Below are 16,786 nucleotides of genomic sequence, written 5' to 3' on the forward strand. Positions count from 1 at the left end.
AGAAAACTGCAGGGAAAGAATCACAGTTGTATTTCCTGCCTTTTGAGTATTATATTATTTTTTTTTGTCTGTCTTCCCACTTTCAAATACTTCCTACAGAGGGGTTTAAAAATTTCAGCTTATTGGTGTTTTGTCTTCCAGCTTTTGCATCCGATTATAGTGACTTTATTAAAGTCTTTCCTCTTTTGTTATTTTCTTTGACTGTATTTTTCTGATTTTTGTTTTCTCTCTAGCTGCCAAACAGAGTGGCTCATTTAGAGCTATATTTAACGACACTTTTTACCAGCTCTGTCGTCATTTCTGGAAATAAGGTACCATTTATATAATCAAGTCATGGTCTAGTCACTGCTTTCTGGTATTTGCAAGGTAAAATGTAAATTCTATTTGTGATTCATCAGGATAATTATAGCATTTGCCAGAGTAGATGTGGGCAGGTAAGTACATACACAAGTTAGATAATTGGGTCAATAGTGAACAATTTGTCCTTGAAAGAACTTGATTTAATAAAGATAAGTTTAATCTAAAATGAGATGACCTTTGATGGAGAAGTTTTCACAGAACTTAGTGTTTCAAATACATCTTGCCTATGTTAGAGAAAAAAGAGATATGTATGACCAGTATCTTGGACATACACATTTAAATGACATTTTTTATGATCAAGTCAGATGTTTTAACATCTTACTAACTTAAAAGTGTTAATTATAGCTTGAGAACCGAATTTGGAGATCAAAAATTGGATCTCATAATTTGAAGAGTTTTTGTTTGGTTGGTTTTTCTTCCTTTTTTTTTGACATATCTCTCTATGTTTAACTATCTTTGAACTTTTACTGTTGATGTAAACATACTGTCAAGGTGAAGAATGAGGAAGAAGTGGAAATACATATGTGTTTATATTATTTTTTCCCCCACATAAGAAAGACCTTCTGCCTCTTTGTTACATGAGTGTAATAACAGCAAGTCTGGCACACTGGGGAGCTGCCACAGACTGATGAGAGAGAGCACCCATGGTACTCTGCTGCCTGCTGTAGTGCCCTGCCTTGGGCAGTTTGTGACTTCATCTGTGCCCAGAGCTGTCCTTGACAGCAGTCAAATACACAGAGCAGGGCTGCAAGTAAGGCTGTGCTTTTCCAGAACAACTTGCAGGGTTCATTCAAGCTTTTCTCAGCAGTGTTTGCTCTAACCCAAAATTGAATCTCTGACATCACAAGATAATTTTCTGGACTATCACAATAAATAAAAAACTCTACTGCTTCTTAATTTAAGGTAACGATCACTTTGTCAGTACTAAGATATTTTCTTTTCTGTAAACAGGAACTTTCATTATCTACTGACCACCTGCAATCCTTGCATGATGTTTAAAGTCAAATTTTTATCATCTACTGAGCTCAGATTAAAAACCAGAATTATTTGTTATACTACTGAAATAATTGGTGCCAATCACAAGCCTTGACTCCATTTCCAACCTTTAAAATGGAAACTGTACTGACAGAATCTATATCACCAAACATCTGTGCTTCAAATTTCAATGGGACTACTTTCAGATTGCTGCACTTTCTGTAAATGTTGTAAGGAGAGAGAAATTTTCTGAACACAACCCTTAACTTATGGACTATTGTGCTAGATACAGAACTCTACCTCACTCTGTGCTGGTGTAAACTTTACGTTTTATATGTTATTAAGTGGATGTAAGAGATCACATGTGAAATTGCACAAAATAATTGGACTCCACATCGATTCAATAACCATTCTTCAGCTTCTTACGTAGGCCAAGTACATTCCTAAAATTACTCAGATCAGCAAGATCTCATTAGGAAAAGCTAGACTGGCTTTTGGGGTGTTACAATTTTGCTCTTTCCTTCATAGACTTTTACAGACATTTGGGCCACTGACTTGGTTTAATATACGTAACATTCCCCAAATGAAAACAAAATAAAAAAAAAATTATTAATGCTTGTCTAAGTTCATTCTTTAAGAAGAGGATTTTGTATTACAAAATTTAGCAGTAGTTTCTCCTTTCCATAAGTATAAGTTTAGAATGCTGCATCACTTATTAAAAAGCTACTAATATTTTAATAAAAATGATTCATGATATAGTAATGATTCAAAATGTGCTAAAGGTAAGCTTCCTTTAAAAAATTAATCTTTTTCCTTCCAATTCTTGTTCAAAAGTTTGTTTTTGTCCAAATTCACTGTTTCTCATTTCTAGACATGCTTATTTTCTTCCCTTATGCTTTTGCACTAATTTTAACTTTGTCAGCTAGATTAAACAGCACTGAAATTATTTTTATTTAGAAAGAAATATACAATTAAATTTTAAAAATTTGTAATTCTCTTGATTACAGATCCCTCTCTCTTGTCACACTCTAAGAGATGTAGGGATAGGTGTACTTTGAGATAAGTTCCAATGAGGGACTCAATAGAAGTAGAGATCTCATATCAAGAAAAATTTAGAGAAATAATACTGCCAAATTACTTGTAGCCAAATGTTTTCAGGTGCTGTGCTTATCATTACCAAGTTTATATAGAATGTAAAATTATTTTAATGTAAACTACTGTAAATCTAGGAAGATTAAACTGGATTCCATTGTACTGCTGTTTTTCAAATGAGTAAAAATCATAGAATCACAGAGTGGTTTGGGTTTGAAGGGATCTTAAAGATCATCGAGTTCCATCTCCCTGACCATGGGTATGGGCACCTTCTGCAGACCAAACTGTCCAGAGCTCCATCCAGCTTGAACACCTCCAGCAAGGGATCATCCACAACTCCTCTGAGCAATGTGATGTACCAAAATCAAAACCAGGTCCTGCATAATTTGGGGGCTCTGTAGGGGTGGGGAGGGGCAGGGATTCCCCAGAGACCAACAGAGCAGTGTGTTGGAACTGGGCTTTTTTGGTAAAACAAGAGTGCCATAAATCCAGTGGATCAGGATTCCCTTTGCTGTAGACATTGTTAGAACAAAGGACAAAGATACAATATCTGCTTTTAAAAGCAAGGGGAAAATGGGAAAGCAAAACAAAACACAGGATGATACTGGTTGGTGTAACACTGGTTTCTGAGCACGCCACATCTGGATGCTATTGTGTATATTTGTAAGTTTCTGGAGGGACAAAGGTTTGGGGAGAAGAATACTCAATTTGTTTTGCAGATGTTCACTGGGGGCTTCTCTCAGGCATGAGTAATGGGGAAAGCCGAAAGGTCATACAACTTCATTATTCATTTTCCAGGTAGAAGTGGCCGTTGAGAAGCCCTGTGAGCTATGTACAGAATTCATACACATAAACCCCTGCTTATTTCTCCAAAGAGATCTGAATAAACTGTATATAGCCTGAATAAACTGTAGGAAAAAATATCTATCAATTAGATGGTTTTAAAAATACACAAAAAATTCTGCAGTGAATGTAGTTGAACTGCATGTCCTGAATTCCAGTTTGGTGACTTAAAAACTAAATCATCTTTTCTGACTCCTACTCTGACTCCTAGAAGTTATATTTTGTCCCCCAGTATTCCCTTTAAATTAAACTTTTAAGATTAAAGAACTGACAACAGGGAGAATATTCATGATTTGAGTGTACATAGCAAAGTGGTAGTTCTACTGTGAGTTTTTAATGGTGTTAATGTGATTTTTCAAAATCTATCTTACATATCTGTTAGCACCCAGGCAAACCACCTGAAAGAACTGTTTCTAGCTTGGGTGTGTAATCATATCTTACCTCTTCACCGCTCACTCTTTTTTGATGGCACAGCTGAGAAAAGGGCGGAGGGAGAAAAGACAGCTATACAGCCAATATACATTAATTTAAGTGTGTGTGTGTGTATGTGAGAGAGGTAACAGTATATGTATTCGAGGACATCCTCTCAACCTGTAAAATCTTCATTACCTGCCTGATTTGCAGCACAGAACTAGCAAAGCAATAGAGTTACAAGGTCATTTGTTTATATGCTTTGTGAGTTGCATGTATGATAACGAAATTTGCAGTTGCAGTTTTGGTTGGCACATTCATTTGTAAATGCAGAGAAGGGGCGTAAAATTCAAGACAGGTTCTCCATTTTAGTACATTTGCTTTTTATTTAATTTCTCTGTGTAACCAATTTTTTATATTCTAAAGGCTTTCACCTATCTCATAATACTATATTTAACCATTTCATGATGAACTAATTTCGTTTTCAAAATATGCAAATTATAGGAACAAGCTTTTTAAAATGGTCTTTATCTAATAAAATGAGTCATTTTTCACTTATCAAGTTCAGAAATAAAATTGCATACAGCTATTCTTGCTCTACTAAATGAGAAGAGGAACAATATTTCTTTTATTGCCTGTCAGCTCTGAATCACTTTAAGTGCACTGTGGGAGGACTGTGCTCCAATACTTTCTTTTCAGCACAGCACCCAGAAATCAATTGAGGTCTAAAACTCACCCCTTTTATTAGGGTCTAACTGGTGACTCAAAACAGTAATGCAGCTATAACCTATGATTTTTCTTTGAGCAAAGTAATATTTTGTTCCAATTAGTGCCTCAGTTTTGGTTAAAGTGGAGCATGTCTCTTTGTTCCTCAGCTGATGCTTGTGAATTTGCTGCTAACTAAGAATAGTTCACTGTATTGACTGTGCTCACTGTTAATGCAGCAGAATGTGCATTTTCTTTCTCCGCTGTAATCCTGTGTTTTTAAAAAACTGTAAACTGTAGAGGTGAATTTTTGCTTTCTGAAATACAGCATGTTTCTTGAGTGAAAAGAAATAAACCCCAATTTCTAACACACTCTATGCATTCAGTATTCAGAACACAATTTCACTGGAGGGAAATTCAACTCCAAATTATTTATTAGTAGAGCTTCTTATGAGTTATACTCAAAAAAAAAGTATATCCTATGACTCCAAAAAACATACACTCATCTTGTCTACTTCTATTGACATTGGAAGGTGAATAGCGTTATGAACTATTCATGAACTAAAAAAATCTGTTTCATAAACTGTTGTGAGATATTTGTTTTCTTGCTTCTTCCCTTGTAGACCTGTAATATGTAGAATTTTTATTTTAAAAAATGCCGTCTGAGTGAAAAGAACAGTGATAGAACCTACTAGTGTAGAACCTGTGTAATATGTGCTGAGTGTTTTGATATTAGAAATTGCTGTATCTGTTAATCTAACAAAATAAAAATGTTAATGATTTGCATCATTAGGGATGCACTGTCTTTGTCTTGCTAGGTCTTTCTTATACCTGTTTTAGAAGAAAAATCTTTGTAAAAAACCTCTGATCATATAAACAAATGTAGGATAAATAACCAAACACTGCTCAGGTTGCAAGGTTTGGCTGGAGATCAGATGGGTGCATCTTGATTGATTTTACATAGGATATTTTGGTACTGAAGATGCTGTGTAGCAGTATGGGCTGTGGGAACCATTTTGACTAAGGCCTCTTGACATATTTTGCTGGCTTTTGAAACTTAAGAAAACTTTTTAAGCAGCTACAAAGGTAATATCTGTCCATATTACTGAGATTTATACCTCTGAAATAAAGAACAGTTTGATAGACATGAAGATAGTCAAACATGTCTGTCACCATATCTTGGGCATGGACTGTGAGTCTGGAAATATGGCTAATGCACTCAATTTTGCCACTCTTAAACTTAGGTATTGTGGTTTAGATTTTCCAACAGAAGATCCTTGTACAAGAGCTTCATCCATCATCTCTTCAGGAAACAAACAAACTGTTGAAGTCATGACCTAAAAGCCCTTTAATTTCAAGTTAGAAAGTAATTACTGAAGAACTATGGAAGTGTAAATGAGCAAATTGTTTGAGAGATTTCATTCCTGTTTATACTTTCTGAGAAGAAGTAATTCAATTTTCAGTAAGAGCTGGAGACCCTGAATAATTTTGATAAGCTTTAAGAGTAAACAAGTACCAGGATCCTGTTATCAGTGTTTCATACTGAAGCCTCTTGTTTGCTTCCTCTCTTTTCAAGGTGATTTATTTTGCAACATATTTTCTCTAAAGTTGGTCTTTTACATTTCACCCATTCCTCAGAGAAATACATAAGGAAGAGTTAAGGTTTTTTATTTGTTTGCTTATGACAGGAATTGAGGAAATGAAAGAGAAACATTGAAATTGTTTTCTAGTTCTGCCTGTTCCTAAAATCCCCATGAACTTCATTACAGATAACTCATTTACTATCCTGGCCCTGTCTGAAACCCATAAATGCTATGAGTCTATCCGCTGTCTCTCCACTTGCAAGTGAATGTATATCCTCTTATTTATGCAGGATACTCTTATATAGTGGCAGATGATATGTCAACAATGATTAGTAAGTATTTTGCTTTTTTGAATAGAAGATTAAACAGCCTTCTGCCCAACTAAGCCATGTACACTCACAAGAGTAACCCTGTTATGTGGCTGTCCACACAAACGCCAAAACTGCTTTGCTTTTTCTGAGTTTGTCTGTATCAAAAGCACTTTACATGGTCAGCATTTAGAGCATCTGCTTTTGGTGCCTTCTTTCTCTCTTGAGTGGCTGTGGATGCAGTTTGCTGAATTTTAATAGTTAGTGATCCTGAAGGGCCCAGGGGCATAGTTAACATGCTTACAGGCATCCTTACACTGAAATATGAGTGTGGTTGTGGAGTAATGATCTAAGCATCAAGACAATACAAAACCTTCATTTGAACACTTCAAGGATTTGTTTTGCTTTGTTTCATTTTTTTCCTGACTAGTTGATGTTATTACCTCGTGTCTTGCTTATAGTGGAAAGTGGAGTATAGTATAAGAATACTTGCTCTCATTGTGGTGGTATTTTCAGACACTGTGTGGAAAATAATTCAGACTAATTTGTCCTGCAGAGTGTGTTTTTGAATATTTGTGCAGGTTTCATAATCTTACCTTTCTGTTATATGCAGGTTATACGCAACAATATGACTTTTGTTGACACTTCCTGGTGATTAAACTGGTTTAAAGATTTGTATAATATTATACTTGGGCATTTTGTGTAGATACATCAGTCCCCGAAATCCTCAGTACCTTGCAGAATTAAGTCCCTGACAAAGTGAGACAGCACAGCAATCCCAGGAAGATAATTCACCCCGAGTGCTATCACTTTGTAGTATCATTCCTGTTTCCTGACCCACTCCCTGCCAAACAACTCCTCTCAATCTTACCATAGGCACATGGCATTGTCTGTTTAGCTGTCACTCTACAGCAGCAATTTAAAAAAAAAAAAAAAGCTGTTGCCTTTCCAATACTAAAGAAAAGAAGTGGCTTGCAACAGTTCTTATGTTATTTGGAAATCTCTATCTTAAAAAACAAAAATAAGTAATTTTTCCCTCACATGTACTATAGGGTATTGTTGTGAAATAGAAGTTTCTTTTCTGCACTTGTTAGGAATATTTAGAATATCACAAAAAATCATAGTGGTTCTAATAATTTCCAAAGACAAATGTAAGGATAATTAACTGATCTGTACCATCCCCCCTCCCCAAGTTATGGACCTAATGCAAAACAATAAACGACTGCAGTTCCAAAGGAGTTTATGTGACAAAAAGACACCTCACATAAATTGCTGGAATTGGTGCTTTAATCATAAAAGGTCTTGCAACCTTTATTCTCAAGACACTCAAATTAGATTGATTTAGAACAGACTCACTATAAATCTAATGAATTATTGTCTCTGAAATAGGTTTAGCAGACAGCTCAGTTTTATAGTAAGGAGAATTAAGTTCATTTTAGTTGGTTTTGTAGGTGCAGCAAGAATAAAAATCTATAATGGAATAGAATGAAAAAAGTTAACTTTTATAATGGAAAAACATTAAGTAAATTACTAAATACTTGATGTTTAAATTCTTAGAAGCTGATTAGGAGATAATCTGAAGGTATTTTTATGCAAACTAGTCTGTTGAACATTTTCAAGGCAGAACTCAATAGGAAAATATGGGTAGAACAGAATTTCTCAGAAGGAGTTCAATCTCAGTGGAAGTTAGAACTTGAAATGAGACATTTGCTCATCTCAGATTTTAGAACTTATTCTCTTTTGTTGACTTTGGGATATTGCCGCAATGGAAGAACAATTCTTTTTCTTGTTTTAGTTAGAAAAGAAAATATTACGTTTTCATTTTATGTTCTTCATGTAGTGTTAGTCGGTGAATTATCATATCCAAAATGATAATGGATGACATTAAAAACACTTGACAATGGAAATTAGCTCTTCTAAGTCTAATGAAGAATAGTGTACAGTACCAGAAGTTTGCTTTTAGCACGTACAATTCTTAGTGTTTATTTCTCTTCTGCTATTTTAAGTATTTTTCATCAGGAACACAAGTGATCTCTTAAGGGGTATTGGCATCTGTTTTTGTGTTATGCTAATAAGGTGATGGTGATCAATGGAAAAGAAAATGAACAATTTCTTTAAAAACATTTTTTCTAGCAATAATATTTTGATACTGACCTATTGACTTGCCAATACTGAGATTTCTTTCTCATAAGCATTAAGTTCTGTTGTTTCTTTGTTTCACAGCAAGTATACCCATCAATGGCTTTTTGATATGTCATAAAAAGTCTTGGGTTGAAGGGACATTAAAAGTCTCCAGTTGAAACCCTGCTACCTTTGGCTGGGGCACCTTCCAGCAGACCAGACTGTTCAAAAGCCCAGCACAGACTAACCTTTAACAAACCCAGCCCAGCACACACTAACCTTAAACAAAGTGGTGGGTCATCCACCACTTCTCTGGGTGTCCATGGCCTCAGCACCATCACAGTAAAGAATTTCTTCTTTACTGGATTGCTTGTGTCCTGCTGTGTTGTCCTTCCAATAAATGGCAAGGTGGCTGAAGTCCCTCATGAAGACCAGGGACTGTGAGTGTGAGGCTGTTCTTATCTGCCACAGCAACATCACCTACTCTTTCTCCATTGTGCAGTCAGCCTGTAGCAGTCCTCACACTCTTTCCTGTGCTCCCTTAAATCCTGATCCATAAACTCTTGGTTGGCTTCTCTCCCTATCTTATGAATAACCAAGGACTTTATAAAAAAAATATATTTTTTTAAAGTTTTTCTTTAATAATAATTTTAAAAAATGGGGAAAATCTAAGAGTAATTCTGAATTCTATATAAGAATGTACAGACAGTCTAGTAACAACCCCTGAAATCTTTTCCATTGCTACCTGAGTACCTAAGATGGTCCCTTTGATTACCAAATAATTTATTGTTGACAGATTCTTATGGCTTTTTTGGTTTGACTTATAAATAACACAGTGAAAAAAATGCAGGGTAACACTGCTTTTGTTTACCTAAGTATCAAAAAGCTGAATTAGAACAAGATTCCAGAAAATTGTGGAAAGGGGATACCATCACCACAAATCATCAGAAATTTGTTGTATGCATTTTAATGCTAGAAATACTGTATTGAAATATGTGGGGTTTTTTTTGTTGGTTTTTTTTTTTTGTGATAAACATTGATTTTGTGATAACCTATAGGCAGTGCACATTCTGTGTAAATTAGGGTTTATAGAGGTGCATTATTTTCAGAGTGAAACAAGACAAACCAGAAAAAAAAGCACTTCAAATTCTCTTAATGTGGAGGATTTTCTCATATGTATGTTTTTGTTCTGCTTGTTTGTCACCACCTCAATTTGAGACATTTTGGTGCCTATCTTCTCTTTCAACAAACAATTAATGGTATATCTGGAGAGTCATTGCCTGGGGATACTTTCTTCTTCAGATCTAGTGACTGATCAGAGCCAGTGTCATACTTAAGATTGAGTTCTTGGGTCACATTTTCCTCCTTCAAGTCTTGCTGCTATTAAGCCGGCAGTCCTTGGAGAAAAAGAGGGATCTTCAGCCTAGAGCCTGGAATGAACAGAACAAACTATTCTCAAGGTATATGTTTAAATATTATTACAGGAGCGTATTGTGGCATGTTCTTATGTTTCTACATTATCAAAACATTCTCAGGAGACACTATCATTGCCTGTAATTGACACTTTCTTAAGCAGAGATGGAAATATTCAAACATCTCTGAAGGAGTTGTGACTTTATATTTTCATAAATATTTTCAGTTTCAATTGGCCCGAACACTTAGACTTCTCTCTATGAAGATGAGCCCTGCCGTGCAGCCTCTTCCAAGAGCAAAATTATAAGTACCTTGTGTAAGCACAAATCACAAAACTATTCTGGCCTCCCCGGGTTCACAGACTCTCTTTTGCCCACAGGAGTGGTAGTGCCATGAAAGAAATATGCAGAGAGGGAATCTGCTGTGTGGGTTAAAGGGTAATAAGCATTCTGACTTTCACTTCTTAAACTATTCTCCTGTGGTGTATTGAAGTGTTTTTTCAGCTATGAAGGCAGAGACTTTAGAAATTACTGAATGTTGATGCTCTCATATAGTTCCTTAACTCCTAGTAGGCTGGGTGTCAGATGAAGAAGTGTAAAAGCACACTGTGGAATATTTAACATACAAGGCAGGGACAATGACAGGCTTTTTGCATTTTCATTACCTTGATTTCATGATGGTGTACAAGTGTCTTGTGTATACAGCAACATTAATTTTATTTCCTTCCTTTTCTTTCTTTTCCTGTGGGAGTGAACTCATTCTTTGTCACAGGTGACTGCATTTAGATGTTGTGGGAGGAAAGCAATGAAATCTTGTTACAGGGCAATTAAATTAAGGAAACATGTAGTCCAAAGGCTGACCTAGTCTACTCTGTGACATACACATTATTCATACTTGCCACTTGTTACATATTGCAGAAGTTTTAATTGTAGATTCCCCTCCTATGAGTGATTTTGACACAGCAGACAAGTGACAAAATTAAAAATAGACACTGTATTATCTAAAAATCAGACAGTAACCAGCCAGCTGCAACCAGGAACTTTGACATATGTCCACATAATGCTATGTGTATTGAGTCTCAATATTTTATTTATACAAAATAAGTGGTAGCCTTATTAAGATCTATGATAATTACTTGTGCAACCTTAGGTCAAAATTCAAGCCAAGTTCCTAAGATGCATGTGACTTGGCATCAGGGGGAATCATCTCTCTGCCTGTAGTGTACACTTTTAAGGTTGTACCAAATAATTAAATACCTAATGTATTCCTAATCGTAGAATGTTTTCCATTAATGGTGCATTCTTTCAAGGATAAAAACCGCATATTTTGATGCTTAAAAAAATTTTTTTAGCATTAGTCAGATACACTAAAATGTATATTTTCTTCCACTGAATTAGAGAAACAATAAATAACACAATCAGTTATTACAATGGATATGCAATTTTGTTGGGTTCCTGATTTTATGTAAACATGGAGATCCAGAAGCTATGTGACTGATGGTAAAAATGGTTAGAGACTGTACAATATAGAGGGTACATTGACCATTACCTTTTGTTAACTCTAGCAACACAGTTATTAATTCTGCCCAGTACAATTCAGTCTCTTTTGGTTTGGGTTTTTGTTTCTTTTTAAGAAGGGGTTGGAATACACTATCTCACTGGTCAGAACCAGAGTCTCTTTCTGAAATTAAGGGCTCTGAGAATATTAGGGAAATGTATTTTTATATTTTTGCTCGATTTTTGTACTTAAGTGCTTACTGTTGGTAGTCATCAAGGACAGGAACAGGTGGCCAAAGTGGAGCTTGTTCTGGTCAAACATAGCTTGTCTGAAGTAGTGGTATTTTATTCAAGTCTATGAATTGAACAGTGTGGGACACAAGCAGCAGATATCACCTGAACGTTTTCCAAAATGCTTACAATTTTTTTTCTGCTTACAATTGATTCACATCCTTTGCAACATGACTTAGAAGTAGAATTAGCTGAGAGAGTAAAGGGAAGTTTGCCTCATAGTGCCCCACTCCTCTGCCAGAGCAGTACCGATGCATTGAAGCTTGCGTCCGTCTTCTGGGGCAAGCTGCATTGGGAGCAGCACAAGAAAGAGACAGACAAGTTTGGCAGACCCAGCATTGCGGTGTGTTTGGAAAAATGCTTGAGGTGAAAAGGTAACGTTCAGCTCTTTGTATTTTATTGGGTGAAAAGGGATCTGTATTGTTCTTTGCTTCATAAAAAAATTGGTCAAGTCTTACCCCTTTAATGGATAACAAAACCCTTTTGGAATGTAGGTTATCAGAAGATGGCTGTCTTGTTCTATGTGGTTTCGAAAATGTTAAGAGTCAGAATTAAAAAGTGTGAATAGTTCCAGTTTGAAGGGACTTACAATATCACCTACCCCATCTGCCTGACCATTTCTGGGCTGACCAAAAGCTAAAGTATATTAAGCATATTGTCTGAATCTTTCTCCAACACTTAACAGGTCTGAGGGATTTATCATCTTGCTAGAGAACCTACTTCACTGTTTGGCCACACTCTCAGTGAGAAATGTTTCATAATTTCAAGTCTGAACCTCCCTGGCATTGCTTTGAACCCTTCCCATGTGTCTTGTCACTGGATGCCAGGGAATGTGCTGAGGACCCTCTTGTCCACTTCCCCTCCTCAGTAAGCTGTAGAGAGAATGGAGGTCACCCCTCACCCTCTGTGGGGATCATCCTCCCCAACAACCCTCCTTTTCTCCAAAGCCAGCAAAGCCAGTGTCTTAAGCTTGCTTGGTCATTCCTTCCAGCTCTTTCATAAGCTTTGTTGCTCTCCTCTGAATGAGTTTAGGTACCTTAACATCCTTTTTAAATTTTGGAGCCCAGAACTGCACACAACAAGGTGAGGCTGGACCAACATTAAAGAAAATATTTTAAAACAAGTTTCTGCCTTATTGGGGATAAACCATCTGGCTTTCAAGATGAAAACTGTTCCAATCATATAAATAATTTTGACTGTATCATGTTAGACCTTCCTTGGGTTTTAATACTTGTCCTGTTATTTTTATATTCTGTCAGAGAAGAATATTGTCTTGTGTCTGTTTACAATTTGTGTGATTATCACCTTGGTTTATTGCAGTATTAAATGTTTCGTGGGTCAAAATATGGTGGATGTTATGAGACTATGTACATACCCCTTCTAATGCAAGTGGAGTGGCATGCTTCATTTTTAGACATTACATAAAATGTCAAAACTTTTTATTGCTATTGGTGTTATATTTGTATTGTATTCAGCTATTGGTATTATATTTGATGTGATACTCACACGACTTTAGCTGTTTCTGTATTCTTGAGACTAATGCAACCGCCTAATCTAGACAGAGACAGATTAAGACACAGAAAAAACCTCCAAATCATAAAATATTAAATACAATTGAAATAGCTCCTTTCCTTTGTATTCAGATGTCAAAAAAATTAAACAAGGTAAATGTTATATATAAATAAAGAACAAGGTAAATGAAAGGTAATGGAAAAAGGATATTATGCTTAAGAGAAAAGTAAGAATAGCTAGTTTAACATTTGATAAAATAATACTTGTAAACATTTCTGTACTCTCTAAACTATGAGTAAGTAACCAAATACAAGCCCTACTTAAGAACTGGAGACCTAGACTGATTATTGGTTTATTAAATCCACTCAGGAAGTCTTTGCTATGACCTTTTCACTTCAGGTACTTAAAAGATAATTGTGTCTTGGAAAGTTGAAAAGCGATAGTATTTTTTAGATTAAGCTAATGCTGTAAATAAACCATTCCTGTCTTGAAGCAGTACCCAGTGGTACATTAAAATTTTTCATGAGAATTTTTTTCAAACAGGTCACTCTTTGGATTGCATCCAATAAATACTGAAGAGTTCATCTTAGAAGACTGTGATCTGAGTTCACCCTTGATGAAAATGAATTGGCTTTAGAGGAGTTGCAGCAGGGAACAATCTGTTCCAGAATGCATTTTTACCTTAACTGTGTCATACGATGATGTAATGCCATGGCTATAGAGGACAACCACTGCATGAAGAACAGGAATAAAATTGGTTATTAAACAGAAGGTAACTCTGGGGGGTGGGGAGTGGGGAGGGGTAGGTAGGATTATCAAAGATGCAAGTATGTGGGCAATGAGTAATTCTATTACATGATTTGGAAATCACACAGGATGACACTTTGCAAAGACGTAAATCTTAAGAAAATGTACATTAAGAAATGTTCTAAAAAGCTTACATGTGTATTTGAACAGAATCTTTGCTAATTATAGAACCTGTTACTGAATTTCAAAGTTGCATATAGCAGATCAGTGACATATCTGGCTGTCTTGCATTATGTCCATACTTGAGACTAAAGCAGAACTTAGGTATCAGGCTGTGACCTATGAAAAATAAGTACTCTTTGTAGACAAGAATTATGTTACCCCAGGTCAATTACTCAGATTTTGCCTGGCTTGGTAGCTCAAACAAGCACATTTCAAGTAAAACAATACTGAAGAAGAGATCACACATCTTTGCCAGGGTGTGATATCTTTATGACACAATGTCAGATGGTTTCTTCACTCTTGATTAAAACATTTGGGGAAAAAAATTGACAACAAAATTGGAAACCATGGATAACTAGCTAGCTACCTAAAAACCTTTGAATATTTTGATTAAAGCTTTGAGGTATTTTTAGATTTTGTTTCTTTAATTCTCTGTTATTCATCATGTCCTTCCTCCCCCTCTCTTTCCTATGCCGCCCTTCACAACCCTTGTGTATTTTGTCTTATTTTCCTTAGGAAAATATAAAGAAATATTGACACAATAGGAGAAGCTGTTGTAATGTTTCAATCATTGTTAAAAATAAGGTACTGGAACTGTCAGCAGAGACCTGATTCTCATGACCTACTCATCTCATTAGGCTGGAAGGGATATTAGACCCTTCAGATGTTTCTCTCAATTAAACCTTGAAACCTTTTGAGATTGACTGGTTATTACTTATCCTGAGGTTGGATACAGCAAACTATTAAGCAAAAAACCTTGAATTATGTGTAACTGAGAGAGAAAGGAGGGCTTGCCAGTCTCATGAGATGGCTCAAGACAGATGCTAGGGCAGGTAAAGTGGCTCAAACTTCTGCAAGGTTAGAGACTATCAGGATTTGTTCTACTCTTTGGCTTCTTTGGCCCTTCAGGTGAACCCTTTAAACACTTCTTTTTCCTAGTAGTTATGCCCTGACCCTGATCTGAGTTTCTTGCTGGGATTCTAGGGGAGTGAAGTTGGATTAAGAAAGCTCATCCCCATACAGAACTGTAAATACATCCAATGTAAGTACTTCCAATGATATCTTTCACTGATGGATGAAAAGTTTGTTCTTTCCTCCCTTTTTCTGCAGGAATAGGAACACTCTCTATATATACCTGTACATATAAGGTAGGTGGTGTGTATGTGTACATATATATATATATATATATATATATACACATATATACACAGTTATACTTCAGGTATGAGGAATCCTGAGCAAATTTTGCAGGAAAGACCAGCCTCCATGTACAGGCTTTTAAGAGTCTGGCTTGTATTGATGATTCTCCTGGAGCTGAGGGAAGATACGGACTTCTGCCATGCAGCATTGCTTGATCTCACTGCCCGATATTGCAACCTTGTTTGCTACATGAATGTTGCAAACACTTCATTAAGGTTTCCCTTGCCTTTGTGCCTCTTCAATCTCTCTTCCCACTGCCAGTGTCTGTCACCGTGTGCTCTGTCAGGCACAGGAAGGTGGGCTGCCACTGTCACAGGGGATGGAATGAAGGAGGCAGTGGTGGCAGCTACTGCTGCCAAGTCACTGCTGTGCCACGGGCTGGTGGCAGCCCCTTTCTCCTGGGTTGGCTTCTCAGGCAGCATCCTCTAGGGAGCTGGCAGCCAGGAGCATCCTGTGGGCTTCAGTCCAGCTCTGTGTGGCCAGCTGGCCAGCACTGTGCCAGTCTAGCAAACGACTGGGTGCCAACAATGGGGGAATTCAGTCCCTGGAGCTACAGCTGTGGCGCTGTGCAGGAATCAGCTGCATTAAGATGTCAGACTGCAACTCTATGTGTGAGTTCTTGTATTTTCCTAATGTAATGAAGGCTGATCCAATTTTGGATATTATTTGGGGGTCATTCTGCATCAGAAAGAGCTGCTTTATTTTAAAAAGCTTTTCTTGCCTGCTTTCCAAACTCCAGCTGTGAACAAAACTGCCTGGTTATTTAGTATTCATGTGTTGATGCTGATGAGCATCTTGGGACTGCTTTAAGCATAATTTTCAGATTAGTTAGGTATAAATCCACTTTATCAAATTCATCTATAATGTGCTTTTCAAATTCTTCATTCACAGATTGTGAATTGTTAATTTTTGAAGCAAGTATTTCAGAATTATTTTTTCTGTATTATATCTCTTTACACAAGTAAAATACAATGCTATAATTCCTTTGGTTTTCTTCAATAACATTCATTGCACAGTTCTGGTCTATAAGTGTCTAAAGCAAGTTTTAGGCCAAAAAACATGATTTTTTCTTACTAGACAAATATAAAATTTCTAATCCTGACAAGGCAAGTTGTGTAATTAATATATGCTCTTCACAAGTTCACAATTTTTTTAAAAACAGATTTTCAGGCATGTGGTTTTGACTTTATGGTTTCTAATAACATCTGTAAGCAGCTGAGTGGGGGTAGTGTTTCACTCTGAATGATGGGACTTCTACATTTTTTCTTCTCACCAAAGAGAAAAGAGAAAAATAACTCACTCAATTATTCATGTCATGCTTTAAGTGATACAAAATAAATCTGTCCTTGACTTTTTTCTCTTTTGAATGTGTAGTTCCATTTATTTTTTGCTGAAGTTTATGCTAGATTGACAGGAACAGAGGTCTGTTCTAGGGCAAAAAGTAGCAATATAACTTTCACCTTTCTGATTGAGCAGGGAAAAAAGAAAATATATTTCCTATTTTGCC

General features: G+C 36.2%; 1 long non-coding RNA gene across 1 annotated transcript in view; it reads left to right on the forward strand.

The window, feature by feature from the left end:
* Positions 1–15,121, forward strand: part of LOC140682392 (uncharacterized) — a 124,546-nt gene extending 109,425 nt beyond the window's left edge. Inside the window, exons 2-3 of the long non-coding RNA XR_012054061.1 lie at positions 13,654–13,882; positions 15,064–15,121. This is a non-coding gene — a long non-coding RNA (uncharacterized lncRNA). The remainder of the gene's footprint in view (positions 1–13,653; positions 13,883–15,063) is intronic.
* The last annotated feature ends 1,665 nt before the right edge of the window (positions 15,122–16,786 follow it).

This window comes from Taeniopygia guttata, chromosome 2, assembly GCF_048771995.1.
Source record: "Taeniopygia guttata chromosome 2, bTaeGut7.mat, whole genome shotgun sequence".
In the NCBI taxonomy this organism is placed as follows: Eukaryota; Metazoa; Chordata; class Aves; order Passeriformes; family Estrildidae; genus Taeniopygia; species Taeniopygia guttata.